General features: G+C 41.8%; 1 protein-coding gene across 3 annotated transcripts in view; it reads left to right on the top strand.

The window, feature by feature from the left end:
- The window catches only part of CYP2R1 (cytochrome P450 family 2 subfamily R member 1), a gene marked incomplete at its 5' end in the record, with an annotated part of 115903 nt that overhangs the window by 16864 nt on the left and 82153 nt on the right, over positions 1-16886 (top strand). Inside the window, one exon of one of the 3 annotated variants that reach the window (XM_080640038.1) lies at positions 10775-10847. The exons of the other annotated variants lie outside the window; for them this stretch is intronic. Of the gene's footprint in view, positions 1-10774; positions 10848-16886 lie in introns of those variants that run through there. 3 annotated transcript variants of the gene reach the window in all.

The following is a 16886-nucleotide window of genomic DNA, read 5'->3' as shown; positions in this document are numbered from 1 at the left end:
GAACCTGGGACCTTTCAGTCCGCAGGCCGACGCTCTATCCACTGGGCCAAACCGGTCAGGGCTCTGATCTCTTTTTTATTTTTTATTTTAACAATAGTGTATTATGTCAGGTTTTCTAGGAAGCTGACTCTGACTAGACATTTGTGTGCAGGAAGTGGATTGGGGAGTGCTTCTAGATCAATACCTGTCTGGGTGTGTAGGAAAGGAGCTGGGCAGAGAGAAAAGTTGAACTGCAGAAAAGTTGATCCCCCAGACATTCTAGAGCTTGGGCAGGACTTCAGACATGTACCTCCATCAGTCAAGGAGCCTGAGCCTCTATACTCCCTGGAATAGTGTGGCTTTGATGGCATACAACCTGTGCAATTCTACAGGACCCTCATACTTAGAACAATCCCATTTGTTGTTTAATTATATGCTGTCATTGTCACTTGTCACTTTCTTAATAATTTTTTAAATAAATTGGTTATATACTTTTTAAAATTTGATTTCATAGAAGAAGAAAGAGGGAGAGAAAGATAGAAACACCAATAATGAGAAAGAATCATTGATCAGCTGCTTCCTGCAAGCCCCACACTGGGGATCGAGCCTGCAGTCTTGGCATATGCCCTGACCAGGAATCAAATTGTGACCTCTGGTTCATAGGTCAATGATCAACCACTGAGCCACATCAACCAGGCTTTAGGCTTCTTTACACTGCACCAACAAGCTACCTTAAAGTTCTAAAGTACACATAAATGTGAATGGTTTGGAAACTCTAAAGAAAGAGCAGACAGAGGTTTCATTAACCAAATGACTAGAAATATGAGGTGTGCTTACTGGTACTCAGCAACCGTCCTTGCTTTCTTTAATCTCTATTCTTACTGTTTGACCTGCTCACCCTTGTCCTACCCTGTGGTCCCTGGCCTTCTATATCACAAACAAAGGTCACAAGAGCCATTAAAGGAAATCATCATGCCAATCTTTGCTAGGATCCCTTCCCATAGAATGTCACAGAACATCCCGAACCCACTGAGATTTCTGTTTCCTGACTGGGGGGCCAAAATAACAAGGAAAGAAAAACCACATGCATCAAATTACAAGAAGGAAGCAAGGAAGAAAATTAGAAAGGAGAGGGAGAGGGCTAGTAGGCATCCTGGGGCATGCCAACATGAGGAACAACCTGGACTTGTGATTGGCACCTGAAATGCAGAGGTGAGGGGGCAGAGCATTCTTGTAGGACTAAGTCCTTAATCTGTGGGATCTGTTGCTATCTCCAAGTAGATAGTGTCAGAACTGAGTTGAAGTGTAGGATGCCCAGCTGGTGTTGGAGAATTGCTTGGTGCTGTTCCTGGTCAGGCACATGCCTCATACACAATAGAATTGTAATCAGAATTGTAGCATACTCACCCTAATTTAGTGCCTGTTTACCAGCTTTTATAAATGCCACCCCTTCTTCCAAAGTTAAAATAATTAAAAATAAATGAAAAAGCTAAAATAATTTATGTGATTAATTGTTTTTTGGAGGGGCTTGTCACCCTTTTGATTTAGTAAACCTGATTTGCCTTGAGAGTTGAGCTCTCCAGTAGGCTCAAAAACTTGATTTTGTAGATTTTCCGGCTTTTTCTTCTTGTTGGAATTGGAGTGACCCTTTTTTTGTTGCTTTCTAAATCCTAAGTATGCATAGAACTGTTTTATTACCATTTTAGCCATTTTTAATTGTATAATTCAGTGTCATTAAGTTTATTCACAATGTTAACCATCACCACTATTCATTTCCAGAACTTGTTCATCATCCCAAATAGAAACTCTGTACCCATTAAAAAATAACTCCCCATTCCCTCCTCCCTACAGCCTCTGGTAATTCTATTATACTTCCTCTCTCTATGACTTTGCCTATTCTAGCTACATACCTCATAAAAGTAGCATCACACAATATTTGTTTTCTTGTGTTTGGCTTATTTCACTTAGCATGAAACCCTCAAGATTTGTCAATGTTGTAGCTTGTGAATAGATTTCATTTCTTTTTAAAGCTGAATCATATTCTACTGTGTGTACATGCCACATTGTGTTTATCCTCTCCTATTCTCATACAATTACTGTATTTCCTTTGTGGATTTTTATTTCAATTTCTTTCTTTCTTTCTTTTTTAACAATAGTGTATTATGTCAGGTTTTCTAGGAAGCTGACTCTGACTGGAGATTTGTGTGCAGGAAGTGGATTGGGGAGTGCTTCTAGATCAATACCTGTCTGGGTGTGTAGGAAGGGAGCTGGGCAGAGAGAAAAGTTGAACTACAGAAAAGTTCATCCCCCAGACATTCTAGAGCTTGGGCAGGACTTCAGACATGTACCTCCTTCAGTCAAGGAGCCTGAGCCTCTATACTCCCTGGAATAGTGTGGCTTTGATGGCATACAACCTGTGCAATTCTACAGGGCCCTCATACTTAGAACAATCCCATTTGTTGTTTAATTATATGCTGTCACTGTCACTTGTCACCTGTCCCTTTGTTCATGTTTTAACAAAAATCTCTGCATTTTCATTTTTCATTGGGCCATACAAATTACGCAGCCAGTCCTATCCTCAACCACATATTCTGATGTTAGTTATTCCCAGAGTGAAACCCAAACCTTGACCAAGACAACTCAATGTGGCTGAGAGGCATTCTCAGAAAATGACTCATCTGGGAGCCACCCACACTGCGGGAAGTTAGAATATAGCAAGCCTCAGTATTGATGGCGAGATTTGGATGGTACATGACAATATCCACTACAATCAGCTTTGGACATATAACAATTTTAAACAGCTGTAAATTATGGTGCACATGTACACATTTGTTGTCTCCATTGTACCTATCATATCATAGATTACACACCCATAAACAATAGAGTACCAATTTCAAATCATCATGGTCATTATTGTGTAGTATTTTTAAAATTTTTTGTGGCTCACTATTTTTATGTTTTATTATGTTTTTTGCTCATTTAATAGGCAAAATAGTACTTCAGAGTTTTTTAGTCAACGATTTGCTAAGAAAAATAAAAACAAACAGAAAAGTTGAAAGAAGTGTATAACTCATACACTTGTACCCAATACCTAGACTTTATCATTAATATTTCACTGTTTGCTTTAACATATATGTAGATATCTATCCATTTCTATCTAATCATCAATACATATTATTTTTAGCGTATCTCAAAGTACATTGTATTCAACAGTACATTTCACCCCAAACACTTTAGTAGCCCTATCAGAGTTCAATATTTATTTTTTATTTTCTTTTATTATTTTTAAAATTTTTTAAACTTATTTATTGAATTTATTGGGGAGACATTGGTTAATAAAATTATATAGGTTTCAGGTATACAATTCTATAATACATCATCTGAATGTTGTATTATGTGTTTACCACCCCAAGTCAAGTCTCCTTCTATCGCCATTTATCACTTTATCTTCTTCTACCTTCCCCTACCCTCTTTGGTCCTTAGGCCGATGCTTTAACCACTGGCTAGGGATAGGTAAAATTTAAATACAGTGAAATATGTAAATCTTAAGTGTACCATTTGATGAGTTTTGGCAAACAGATACCGCCATGAGACATAGCCCTCTCTCAAGATACAGGACATTGCCCTAGCTGGTTTGGCTCAGTGGATAGAGCGTGGGCCTGCAGACCAAAGGATCCTGGGTTCGATGCCAGTCTAGTCAGGTACCTCAGTTGCAGGCTCCTCCCCGATTGGGGCCCTGGTCAGTACACATGCAGGAGGCAACCAATTGTAGTGTTTCTCTCTGCCTTTCCTTCTCTCTTCCACACTCTCTAAAATATCAATGGGAAAATATCCTTCAGTGAGGATTAACAAAAAACAAACAAACAAAAGATACAGGACATTACCATTATGCCAAAAGGCTGCATCATACCTCTTTTTATTAAACCCTGCCCCCAAACCTGCCCTTCTCCCAGATGTAACCACTGTTTTCATTGTTTTAAATCATAGTTTACTTGAACCTATTCCAGAACTTCATGCCAACGGAATCATATAGTATGTACTCTTTGGAATCAGGATTCTTTCATGGAGCTTTTGAGATTCATGCCTCTTGTTTTATGTAACAGTAGGTTTTCTTCTTTTTTTACTGCTGAACTATATTCCACTGCAATAAGGTACCACAGGTATTTATTGATTCTCCTGTTGATGGGTCCCTGAGCTGTGTGTGGTTTTTGTCTTTTTTGAATAAAGCTGCTATGAATTTCAGATGTGTATATATATATACTAGAGGCCCGGTGCATGAAATTTGTGCACGGAGGGGGGGGATGTCCCTAAGCCCAGCCTGCACCCTCTCCAATCTGGGACCCCTCGAGGGATGTCCAACTGCCTAAATCCAGGACTGCTGGCTCCCAACCGCTTGCCTGCCTGCCTGCCTGATTGCCCCTAACTGCCCTTCCCTGCAGTCCTGGTTGCCCCTAACTGTCTTCCCCTGCAGACCTGGTTGCCCCTAACTGCCCTCCCCTGCTGGCCCGGTCACCCCTAACTGCCCTCCCTTGCCAGCCTGGTTGCCTCTAACTGCCCTCCCCTGCTGGCCTGGTTGCCCCCAACTGCCCTCCTCTGCTGGCCTGGTTCCCCCCAACTGCCCTCCCCTGCAGGGCTGGGTCCCCCCTAACTGCCCTCCCCTGCTGGCCTGATTACCCACAACTGCCCTCCCCTGCCGGCTATCTTGTGGCGGCCATCTGTGTCCACATGGGGGTGGCCATCTTGTGTGTTGGAGTGATGGTCAACTTGCATATTACTCTTTTATTAGATAGGATATATATATATATATATATATATATATATATATATATATATATACTATTTTTATTGATTTCAGAGAGAGGAAGGGAGAGCGACAGAGAGATAGGAACATCAATGACGAGAGAGAATCATTGATTGGCTGCCTCCTGCATGACCCTACTGGGGATCGAGCCCAAAACCTAGGCATATGCCCAGACCAGGAATCAATGGGGTTCATAGGTCAATGCTCCTGGTTCATAGGTTGATGCTCAACCACTAAGTCACACCAGTGGGCTCAATATCCTAACCATAAGACTCAATAAGTTTGCAACATGTTCTCAAAGCAGTAACCTGTGACCTGCCACTGAGCAATCTTAGGGAAACTGTCTTACCATAATGTCTCTGTTCTTCCTCATAGAAAAAAAGTGAAGAGAAAACAATTAAGAGGCAATGATTTACAGATTTGCTTTGCCTAAAGCAGTGGTCGGCAAACTGCGGCTCACGAGCCACATGCAGATCTTTGGCCCCTTGAGTTTTTAGCAAAGGCCAGCTTAGGAGTACCCTAATTAAGTTAATAACATTGCACCTACCTATATAGTTTAAGTTTAAAAAATTTGGCTCTCAAAAGAAATTTCAATCTTTGTACTGTTGATATTTGGCTCTGTTGACTAATGAGTTTGCCGACCACTGGCCTAAAGGAACCAAGACCACTCCCAGATGTATGTGATCACTTGATGGTTTCTCCCCAGATGTATGTGATCATTCAGTAGCATTTCCAAGTCTGCACATTGAAATCTTATCAAGAAACTAGAAACCATAGAAATTTACCCTAACTCTTCCTCCCATTCTCCTTTCCAAGTTAAAAATCGCTAACTCAGTCCAATGAGCATGATGGTTTTGAGGCATTTCTAAGTTTCCCATCATCTCAGTTGGTGCCTTCTCAATCAGTAAGTTTCTTTGCTCCAAACTCTTACACTCAGATTTTGCCTTTTGTGAAGCGTCTGGCACCTGAACCAGAGTTTGGTAACACTGAGTGTCTTACAATTCAACTCAATTCTGACTCTATCTACCTGGAGGTAGCATTAGATACCACACAACACTAGCCCCCCTACCCTTCAAATGCCAATAGTAAGCCCAGGTTAAGAGATAGGAGGTTTCCACTCTTGTAGGTGATGGACCCAAACTATAAGAGAACATTTCCTTGGTAAATCATAGAGTAATTCCTAGAAGAAATGGACTTAGCAAACAAGTTATAGGGGTAAAGGGAGGGCCCTTGGACCTTGGCAGTGATGGTAATGTGCCTGGTGTGTATGTGTGGGGTGTGCTCCTGGGAGATAGAGCATGCTGAGTCCTCTGTCCTGAGGGTCTTAAGGGTGGAGATTTTAGGGGAGGTCCCAGGGGAAGATCTTAATAGAATATTCAGCATCTTTCCAGGTATGTCCTTTCAGGGTCTAGGTCTCCACTCATTGATTGGTCAGGGCCAGGGCAGGGGGTCATTATGCTCTTCTGGGCTTGGAGCTGAAATACAATGGAGGCCTAGATGTTATATCTGAGGAGGAAAGGTGGCGGGCTGTGGCAAGGTCCCATGACCAGTGATATGCTAGGGGAGGAAAGACCACCCTGGGGGCAAGGTCCCATCTTCCATTTGTCCTTTGCTGGGCACCTGGGGCTTTCCACCCTGATGAACTTCTGTTCTTAGTCCATCGTCCTCAACTCTGCTCTTATCTAACCGCCTACTACACCACAACCTCCTGGAGTTCAATCAATTTGCTAGAGCCACTCACAGAACCCAGAGAAACATTTTACTTTCTAGATCATTGGTTTATCGTAAAAGGATATGACTCAGGAACAGCCATGTGGAAGGGAAGTGTCGGTGTAAAAAACATCCAAACCTGTAGAGAATTTTAAGTTTATTTGAGCTAAATTGACAACACATTGAGGAGCAAGCTCTCAAGTGCTCTGGGGAGTTAACAGTTCTGCAGGTTCTTGTATGGATTTGAAAATAAGGGAACATACGGAAGATTACCTGGAGGAGAAAGCAAGGTAGGAATTGAATTACAGAAGTTACCAAGATTATGTGCTCTCTTGAGGGAGGTTATTTAGAAGGTACAGTTAACCTAAATGTACAGAAACAATGGACAGAGCTTGCTTAAGGCAAAGTTAAACCTAAAAAGTTATATGCCTGGGGCATAACTATGACCTGCCCGATTAGAAATTTGTGCTCAAATCACCCTGAGTTACTTTCCATAGAACCCTCTTTTTTTCCCCCAAGCACAGATACATAGGGCAAGGTATGGGGAAAGGGTGCAGAGCTTCCCTGCCATGCCCTCTCCAGGTGCACCAGTTTCCCACATATCCCCGTGTACAGTGTCAACATAAGAAATATTCAAACCTGTAAAGAATTCTCCTCAGATTTTTGGAGTCAAACTGTCGACAACTGCCGGGGAATAAAATCTCAAGGTATTGAGATAATGTTTCAGAGAATGGCAGTTATGCACCTTATTTTATACATTACAATCAAAAGAGAAGACATAAGTGGGTTACCTGAAATTCATTGGTGATAGGTTAGGGAAGTGGGAGAAAGCAAAGGCGGGGTGGGGGGAGGACTTCTGGGATTAGATAAAAAGTAAAATGATGTATCTTACACTTAGATGGGTACAGGACAGTTAATAGTCAACAATTAACAGAGATAAAAATACCAATGAGAGAATTTGTAGAGTCTGCTCTGGTGAATTGTTTGTGCCCCAAGGAGTCTGGAAAAAGGGAAGTTACCCTGACCTTCCAAAGGTTTATTATTTTAGATGCAAAAGACAGTTAAACTAAAGATTGACTTGTGTCAGGGAGGATTCATGACTACTACTTGCCTTAAATTGCTTTTAATTAAAATCATTTAAAAAACTAAAATTGTTTTCATTCCAGACCATCCTTTGTGGTTACTTGAGGTCTCTGAATTTGGAAGGCCACCATGCTGCCCTCCCTGAGCTTGTCAGGTTAGCATGTGGCCCCTTTTTGTCCACATCACCAACCTGGAAGACTCTGAGTGTAGTCCTCTCACGTTTTCTTTCCCATTTTCTTTTTGTTTGATTTTAGTCCTCTCAAGTTTTATGAAGGCTTTCTTACATAGTCATTATTAAATTATTGGCCATTGAACTCAACCTCCAGTCCCTCCCCTCTCCCAAGAGTAGGGTGAGTGGGGCTGAAAGTTTCAATCCTCTAATCACTGGTTGTCTCCACTGGCAACCAGCCCCCATCACCCAGGTGCTTTCAAAAGTCATCTCATTAACCTAATAAGAGACACTTTTATTGCTCTCAATACTTAGAATAGTCCAAGGATTTTAGTTGCTCTTGCAGAAAGGGGACAAAGACCAAAAATAAATTTCTCATTAGGATCCCAATATTATACAGCCCAAATACATTTTTCTAAGTTTTCATTTCCCCTGTGTGGATGGAAACGGGCCACATACTAAACCTGACAAGCTCAGGAGAGGCCTGCATGGCGGGCCTTACAAACTCAGAGACCTAAAGAAACCACATAGGATGGTCTGAAATGAAAACTTTCTAGTTAAAAGCAAGTCATGGTGGATAGTAATGTCCTAGGCCAGTAACTTTCTTGACAAAGGTCAATCTTTACCTTAACTAAGCCTGTCTATTGTCTTTTTGCATCTACAATAACATACCTTTTGGAATGTCAGGATAATTTCTCTTTTTCCAGACCCCTTAGGGCACAATCTCCCATGAGCATAGGAGACTAGGGAGCTCCTCATTATTATTGTTATTGTGTTAACATTAACTATCCTATACTTACCTATGTAAAAGAAGTATGTCTATTTGCTTTACGTTTTATCCAATTTCAGCGATTTCCCCACTTTGCTTTTCCCCACCTTCCGAATCTATCACCAATGAATTTCATGTTAACTCCTTACATTCCCCTTTGATTCTGATGTATAAAATAAGTGGTAAACCTGCCTGTTTTCCAGAGCATTTTCTCAAACCATTGAGATTTTGCTTACTGGAGATTGTCTGTTTGGCTCAAATAAACTCATAAAAATTCTTACAGGTTTGTAGGTTTCTTAGGTCAACATCTGGGGAAATAGTTACTGAAAAATTGTATTTCAGAGCTTAGGTTTGTTAACGTAAGAAACATTCAAACCTGTAAAGAATTTGTGTGAGTTTATTTAAGCCAAAGTATCCACAGTTGTGGGAGAGCAAAAACTCAATGCATTGAGAAAATGCTTTGGAGAATGGCCCTTTTTTCACCTTGTTTTTGCATTACAATCAAAGGAGGAGACCTAAGTGGGTTACATGAAATCCATTGGTGATAGATTAGGGAGGTGGGAGAGAGCAAAGCAGGGAAACCTCTAGAATTGGATAAAAAATAAAAAGATAGACCTGTGTTATTTTTTTGTTTGTTTGTTTTTTTACATAGGTAGGTACAGGATACTTAACAGTCAATAATTAACAAGATAACAAGAACAATGAGGGAATCTGTGGTTCAGTCCTGGTGCCCAGGCACATTGGTTGTGCCCTGAGGGGTCCAGAAAAAAAGAGAAGTTACACGTTACTCTGACATTCCACAAGTATGTTATCTTAGATGTAAAAAGACAATAGACTCAGTAAAGATCGAAGCTGATCTTTGTCTGGGAAGATACTGGCCTAGGACATGACGACCCACTATAAACTGCTTTTTAATTAAAAGGTTTTAATTTCAGACCATCCAATGTGGTTACTGTAGATCTCTGAGTTTGCAAGACCACCACACAGGCCTTCCCTGAGTTGGTCAGGTTAGCATGTGGACCCTTTTCGTACACAGGTTATAATACTGCTTTTGAGTCAACCCTGTGTGAGCAAGACAATATTTTTTAAATCCTGGTCTTTCCTCTATTTTGGCAGGATTGAAGGATTGTTCTAAACTGGAGTGTTCTAAACTGTACAAAGATTATGGTTTTCAGTGGAGAGCAAAAGCCTTCTATCAAAGGCCCTATTGTGAGAAAAAGTGAAACTGGATAACCAATGGGTCTGGGCTGCCTCTCACAACTTGAGCCAATTAGGCAGAGAGGGTTGAATCATATATGAGCATTTATTCCAGTAATGCCAGCAGTATGGAAGAGCAGCAGGTCATCCACAAATATCTGCTCTCCCCCAGGTGCTTATAAGGGGTACGAGGACAAAGATTACATGGGGAAGTGGGCAAAAGGAATAAGAATCAGTATGTAAAATAAAAATGGGCATTACAGGCAAGGGGAAGTAGGCAGAAGGAATAATAATGGGTATAATGGTTACAGATTATGGGCAATGGGGGCTGGGAGCTTGTGTCCAGGACTCCATTGTTTCCTTCCAGAAACAAGGTTGTTCATCTCCCCATGATAACAGGCAGTTCTGGGACACTCCCAGTCCCCAAGCTGCATTTTCAGGTTAGCTCGCAGGTCCTCGCATTCAACTCTCAGCCAGGTTAGAATGTGTTTTCTTCAATCAGAACAACCCAATCATGGCTAACAGAGAATGATTAATATTTCTTTTTTTATTTATTTATTTAATATTTTTGTTGATTTCACAGAGGAAGGAAGAGGGGAGAGAGAGAGAGAGAGAGAGAGAGAGAGAAACATTAACGATGAGAGAGAATCATTGATTGACTGCCTCCTGCAAGACCCACACTGGGGATCAAACCCTCAACCCGGGAATATGCCCTGGACCAAAATCGAACCCAGGACCCTTCAGTCCGCAGGCTGATGCTCTATCCACTGAGCCAAACTGGCTAAGTCAATATTTTTTATAATTATAGCTAGTTTCCAGTATTCTATTTCTGCCCCTAACAAAAGTAGGAGGAAAATGAAATGATTGCTAGCCTGCTCTATATTCGAATATTATCAAAAAGAACTTTGCCACTTGTTCTTGGGAAGCAGATACATTCAGGTGGCAGGGTCCACAAATTGGAATTTTGCTTAGTAAATTGGTAGTAATGGTTAATTTTATGTGTCAATTTAACTGGGCCAACAAATGCCCGGATAGCTGGTAAAACATTATTTCTGAGTGTGTCATTGCAGGTTGTCTCTGGAAGAGATGAGCATTTGAAATCCATAGACTAAGTAAAGAATATCACCTTCACCAAGAAGGTAAGCATCATCCAACCCTCTGGGGGTCTGAATAGAACAAAAGGCAGAGGAGAGGTGAATTTGCACTCTTGCTTGAGCTGAGGCATTCATTTTCTCTTGCCCTCAGACATTGGCGCTCCTAATACTCTAGCCTTTGCACTCAGACTTAAACCAGTAAACAGATCACCTCCATAATGGTGTGAGCCAATTCCTATAATCTCCTCTTACATTTATTTATCAGTCTCCCTATAGATCTTATTGGTTCTGTTTCTCTGGAAAAATTTCCAACATAGGTAACATTCTGCATTTGGAAATTACTTCAAACACAGAATCCTATATGAAGATATTCATTATAACACTATAGTATTTATGGTTTACCAAAGCAAACAAGGGGTAGTTTTTAAAGTTTGACTGTAAACCTAATTGTAAAGTTGTTCTAAAGATATCAACACATAGATATGATGAGAAGCCACCAAACAAACTTGATACAAAAAATGAGGTACACCCTGGCTGGTATGGCTCAGTGGATAGAGCGTCGGCCTGTGGACTGAAGGGTCCTGGGGTTCAATTCTGATCAAGGGCACATGCCCGGGTTGTGGGCTCAATCCCCAGTGGGGGGGGGGGGGTGCAGGAGGCAGCCGATCAGTGATTCTCTTTCATCATTGGTGTTTCTCTCTCCTTCTCCCTTCCTCTCTGAAACCAATAAAAATATTTTTTTTAATGAGATACTTGGGTTTTATGAATTGTTAAAGGTTAATCCTATCTAATAAAAGAGTGATATGCAAATTGACCATCACTCCTACACACAAGGTGGCTGCCCCCATGTGGTCAAAGATGGCTGCCCCCATGTGGACGCAAGATGGCCAGCAGGGGAGGGCAGTTGGGAGGGACCAGGCCTGCAAGGGAGGGCAGTTGTGGGCAATCAGGTCAGCAGGGGAGGGCAGTTGGGAGGGACCAGGCCTGCAAGGGAGGGCAGTTGTGGGCGATCAGGCCAGGAGGGGAGAGCAGTTGGGGAGGACCAGAGGAAGGTAGTTGGGGGCAACCGGGCCTGCAGGGGAGAGCAGTTGGGGGGGGACCAGGCCTGCAGGGGAGGGCAGTTAGGGGTGACTATGCCTGCAGGGGAGGGCAGTTAGGGGTGACCAGGCCTTCAGGGGAGGGCATAAATCTTTACTTGTCCCTGTCTGTTGTGGCAGAATGCAAGGGAGAACGATCAGCTAGCACTCTGAGGGAGGAAAGTTTAACTTTTACTTCGCAGATCTGTCGACCAGGGGAATTCCTGATCCAAAGCCTGAACTGCTCTCATAGGGAGGCTCCGACCTATATATCTCCTCCTGTGGCGGGCCCCTGAGGGTCCCCACAGCTCCCCTCACGTCAGCTGTGGTGCGGCCCTGGGGTTAGGCCCAGCTCCGCCCAAGTCAGTCAGAGTGGGGAAGTAAGACTCCAGTTTTAACCAGATACTGAACTAGGTTGCAAGCCCCGCCCGCCCCCTCCATTTTCCTTTTCATGTCCATTGTTCTTATGCACCTAAGTTAACTAACTTTGAAATGTCCTTTCCTCCCCCTCAAAGGCACAAGAGCAGACACCAGAGCATGAGGCTATAGCACACCTCATTGTTATCTTGTTCCCAGAATATCAGCTCTATATGCTGAAAATGCCCACCAAAGTAAAGGAAGTATGTGCTTCTCCATTTTGCTTTTCATCCAGTCCTAGAGATTTCCCCCCTTTGCTTTCTCCTGCCTCATGAATCTACCACCATTGGGTTTCATGTAACCCTCTTTAAACCTTCTCTGATTCTAATCTAATTCTGCTTCCCAATATATGCCCTCAGTTTGGCTCAAATAAACTCATAAAAACTCTCTACAGGTTCGGACATTTGTGACAGCTTTTTACTAAAGTATATTATTTGTCGACAGACTTCTCTCTTTTTTTTCTTGGCCATATTTGTTCAGACACCTGATTCTCTAGGGAAATGACTGTGCCCCTCCGTTAACACGCACCCCCGCACCCCCGCACCCCGCCTTCATGTTAATGGTGGTCCGCTGGCCGGATATCCGCTTCACGATGATCACACCTTCTTTCCGCTCCCACTTCCGGTGAACCAGCCAGTTGTAGCGAAAGATTATTGGGGTCGGTGCTCTATGTCCGCTTGTCCCTCGTTATCAGGAAGCTGAAGCGGTTCCGGACGACCATGCGTTCATTGCAGGTAGGCACGCATGGGCAGCAGCTGAGAGCCCACCGCACCTTGGGGCGGCAGGGTTGAGGGGGTGAAGCCAAGGATGCGGGGGACACAATGAGAAAGGCCCACGGGGTCAAACACGGAGGGCACAAGATGCGGGCACTCGGGCGGGCGGAAGGTCTCGGCTCCAGAAGAACATGTATTCATTCACTCACAGAAGTGATTTAAGAGGGAACGAAATGTGAGCAGGTGAGTGAAATAGTACCCCAAAGGAAGAAAGATTTGTATCTAGAATAGTACATATGTTAGGGTCGCCTAAAAGTGGCAAAGGATTATGAATTTATTAGGTCATCTGGAAAACCAGTTGGGCTGAGCCCCAAAATGTCGCCAGTACCCAGGGATAGGGAGTCAGAGATTTCAAAGGATTCCAGGCGGGCTTTGTCTGGGTGGAGAATTCCCGGAGCAAGTCCTGAGGGACAAGACAATGGTCTTAGCAAGTGGAATGTGATCTAAGCGAAAGAGACGGTTGGAAGTGGTCCAGGGCAGGGGGTGTTGATTCAATTATTTGATTAGACCTAACAACATAAGGTCTCTTACAACTCAATAATAATAAGATAATGTACCCAATGTAAAAATGGACTGCCCTAGCGGGTTTGGCTCAGTGGATAGAGCATCCCCGGTGGGACTGAAGGGTCCCGGGTTCCATTCCGGTCAAAGGCATATACCCTGGTTGCAGCACTGATCCCTAACCCAGGTAAGGGAGAATACAGGAGGCAACCAAATGATGTGTCTCTCTCATATCGATATTTCTTTCTCTGTCTCTCCCCCTCCCTTCCACTCTCTAAATAATAATAATAATAATAATAATAATAATAATAAGTAAATGGAAAGAATATCCTCAGGTGAGGATAAAAAAAAAAAAAAGAAAGAAACTGTGTAGTGATTTAAGAGTCAGGTAGCCAAGGATCAGGTTTGCATCTTGAAATGGATCTAATAGGCTTTTTTTTAACCTACTTAATCTCTCTGTGTCTTAGTTTCCTCATCCATAAAATAGGGCTTTTGATAGTATCTATCTTATTTAGTTGTAAAGGTTAAAGGAATTATCTGTAATTCACTTAGGTGCCTAGCACATAATAAGCACTAAATAATATTATCTGTTAATATTAGTGTTTACTTTTAAATATATTACTCATATGAATAAGTTAAAAGAGAAAGACCCTAAGATAATCTCATTAGATAAAATATATTTTGATAAAACTTAATATCCATTTATGACTTTAAAAATATCAGTACACAATAAGAAAGATTCCTCCATGTATATATATGTATACATATATATATGAGGTTCTACTTGATACAGTAAGAACAGAAATATGAATTAATATTTACTGTTATTTATAGATAATGCAGTTGTCTACCTGGAAAGCCCAATGCAAGTAAAAATCCAACAGGATTTTTAAAAAATTGCAATTATCCTAACTTCCTTCTGGAAGAATAAATGTGTGAAAATTGTTTAGAGTATTTTGAAAAAAAGAGAAATATGAGTGCAGCTTTGCCCTAATAGTTATTAAATTGTGTTACTGGTGCATAAACATATCAATAGAAGAGGAAAGAAAGGCCAGAAGGTGATCAGCATATGATAAGGTGTTTAATCAATGTGGAACATTTTAGTTTATTTAATAAGTGGTATTGGGACAAGTAGACAAAATCTGGGCAGTAATAAAATCTATCACCCTTTTGTGGGTGGAACCATGGTATGCATTCTGAAATTTATCATATCGCCAGGGGTATTTACAGAGCCAACTTGAAAGTATACATTGGGGAGACGATACCAGAAGTCGATGGCTTATTGAGAAGGATGCATTCATTCTCCAAAAACAATTCTTATTATATGTATTTCTCCCTGTAGTAATCTTACATGCTCTGAAGCCATTTTTGTTGTTGTTAATCCTCACCTGAGGATATCTTTCCATTGATTTTTAGAGAGAGTGGAGGGGGAGAGACAGAGAGAAACATCGATGTGAGGGATCGAGCCTGCAACTGAGGTACATTGCCCTTGACTGGGAATTGAACCGAGGACCCTTCAGTCTGCCAGTCAACACTCTATCCTCTGAGCCAGAACAGCCAGTTCTGAGGCCATATTTTTGGGTGCACATGTGTTCATAATAAATTGAACAAAATTAGACACTTCTTGGGGGAGCAGTATAAATAGCAAGAACTCCATTGACATGTATGTAGAATGCATTTGTAGTGTTGATAAGGTTCACAAATGACAACATTAACATTTTTTTAAATGAAGAATTCTCTGGATGCACAGTGTTATCTTGTGTCCCCAGATACTCAGTATCAGATACTCAGTATCATTTTATGTCATACTGAGTTTTAGCAGAATCACATCAATCGTTGGATGATGGGCTGACAAAGTCCAGACTTGATACCATATGAACCAATGAGACATGCTGTCATGTTTACTGAGTACAGTATCAAATATTTTTTTAAATGCACACTAGGTAACTTAAATAGTTTTATTTTGCATTTAGCTTGAGTTTCTTTCAAACAAAGAAGATAGTTTTCAGTGTCAAGAAGGATGCAAATAAGTGTGTCTTCCACACTCTTCCTACAAATTACTTTCATTACAAATTTAAAAAAGTAGAGTTGAGCATGGACCTATGAACCAGGACAGGAGGTCACGGTTCCATTCCCAGTTAGGGCACATGCTGGGTTGCAGACCCAATCCCCAGTGGGAGGTGTGCAGGAGGCATCCAATCATTGATTTTCTCTCCTCAGTGATGTTTCTATCTCTCTCCCTCTCCCTTCCCCTCTGAAATAAATAAAAATATATATTTTAAAAATAGTGACTAAAATTTAGTTACTTATTAATTATCTAATTTAGTCTTTTTTTAAATTTTTACCTGACGATATGTTTTTATTGATTTTTAGAGAGAGATGAAGAGAGAGAGAGGGAGAAAGAGACATTGATTGATTGTCTCCCCTGCACACCCTAACTGGGGATTGAACCCACAACCTAGGTATGTACCCTGACTGGGAATGGAACCCGTGACCTTCCTGTGCACAGGACAATGCTCCAACCAACTGAGCCACACTGGCCAGACCTCGTTTTGTCTTTATATAAATGGTAGCAGTAGGTACTATCAATATCTGCAATTTACAAATGGGAAAACTTAGGCTCAGTGAAAATATATGCCCCATGATCATATAGGTAGTACATGGAAAACCAGTTTTTGACCCCAGATGTATGCTTTGAATTCAGATGAACACAACATTACAGTGTACTGGTATATTCAAAAGCATAGTGTCATTATTTCTCAAACTCAAATGTTAGAGTAATCACAATCATAACTGCAGGGAATGGTGTTGTAAATAAATAGGATATAAGTTTCCTAGCAGAAAATCTCAGTGTGGCAGGGAGACACTGGAAAACAGAGAAATGAACCCCAAATCTAGGGGTTTCAGCTATTGGGACTCTCAGAAACTGGAGTGAGCACCTTCCCCCGAGGACTTTTTTGACTATCTGGGCCCAGGGAGGGTTAGAGCACGGATTGCACCCCCACAATATCTAGTCCTCATCCTCACCCAACAGTACTAAAGCAGTCACCCTCTTCCTGGAGTCTTTTCACTGCCCAGGACTGAAGGTCTGTGCAGCAATGGCCATGTTTTTACGCGGAAGAACATCTTTGGCCTCGAATTTATTTTTCTGTGCAGCTTTGCTCAGATAGACTGCCCAAGAAGGTAAGCATTTTGCAGGCCCTCTTTTGGGTAGCGACACTGATTTGTAGGATGAAGATAAAGAGTACCTGTCAGTGAGAGGTTGAGAGGATGGGGCAGGAGAGCCTGCTCCATGGGACCATCATGGCAAAATTACT

Source organism: Plecotus auritus (genome assembly GCF_963455305.1).
Source record: "Plecotus auritus genome assembly, chromosome: 9".
Taxonomy (NCBI): domain Eukaryota; kingdom Metazoa; phylum Chordata; class Mammalia; order Chiroptera; family Vespertilionidae; genus Plecotus; species Plecotus auritus.
The sequence above is the reverse complement of the archived record's forward strand: the minus strand, read 5'-3'. Positions and strand labels throughout refer to the sequence as shown.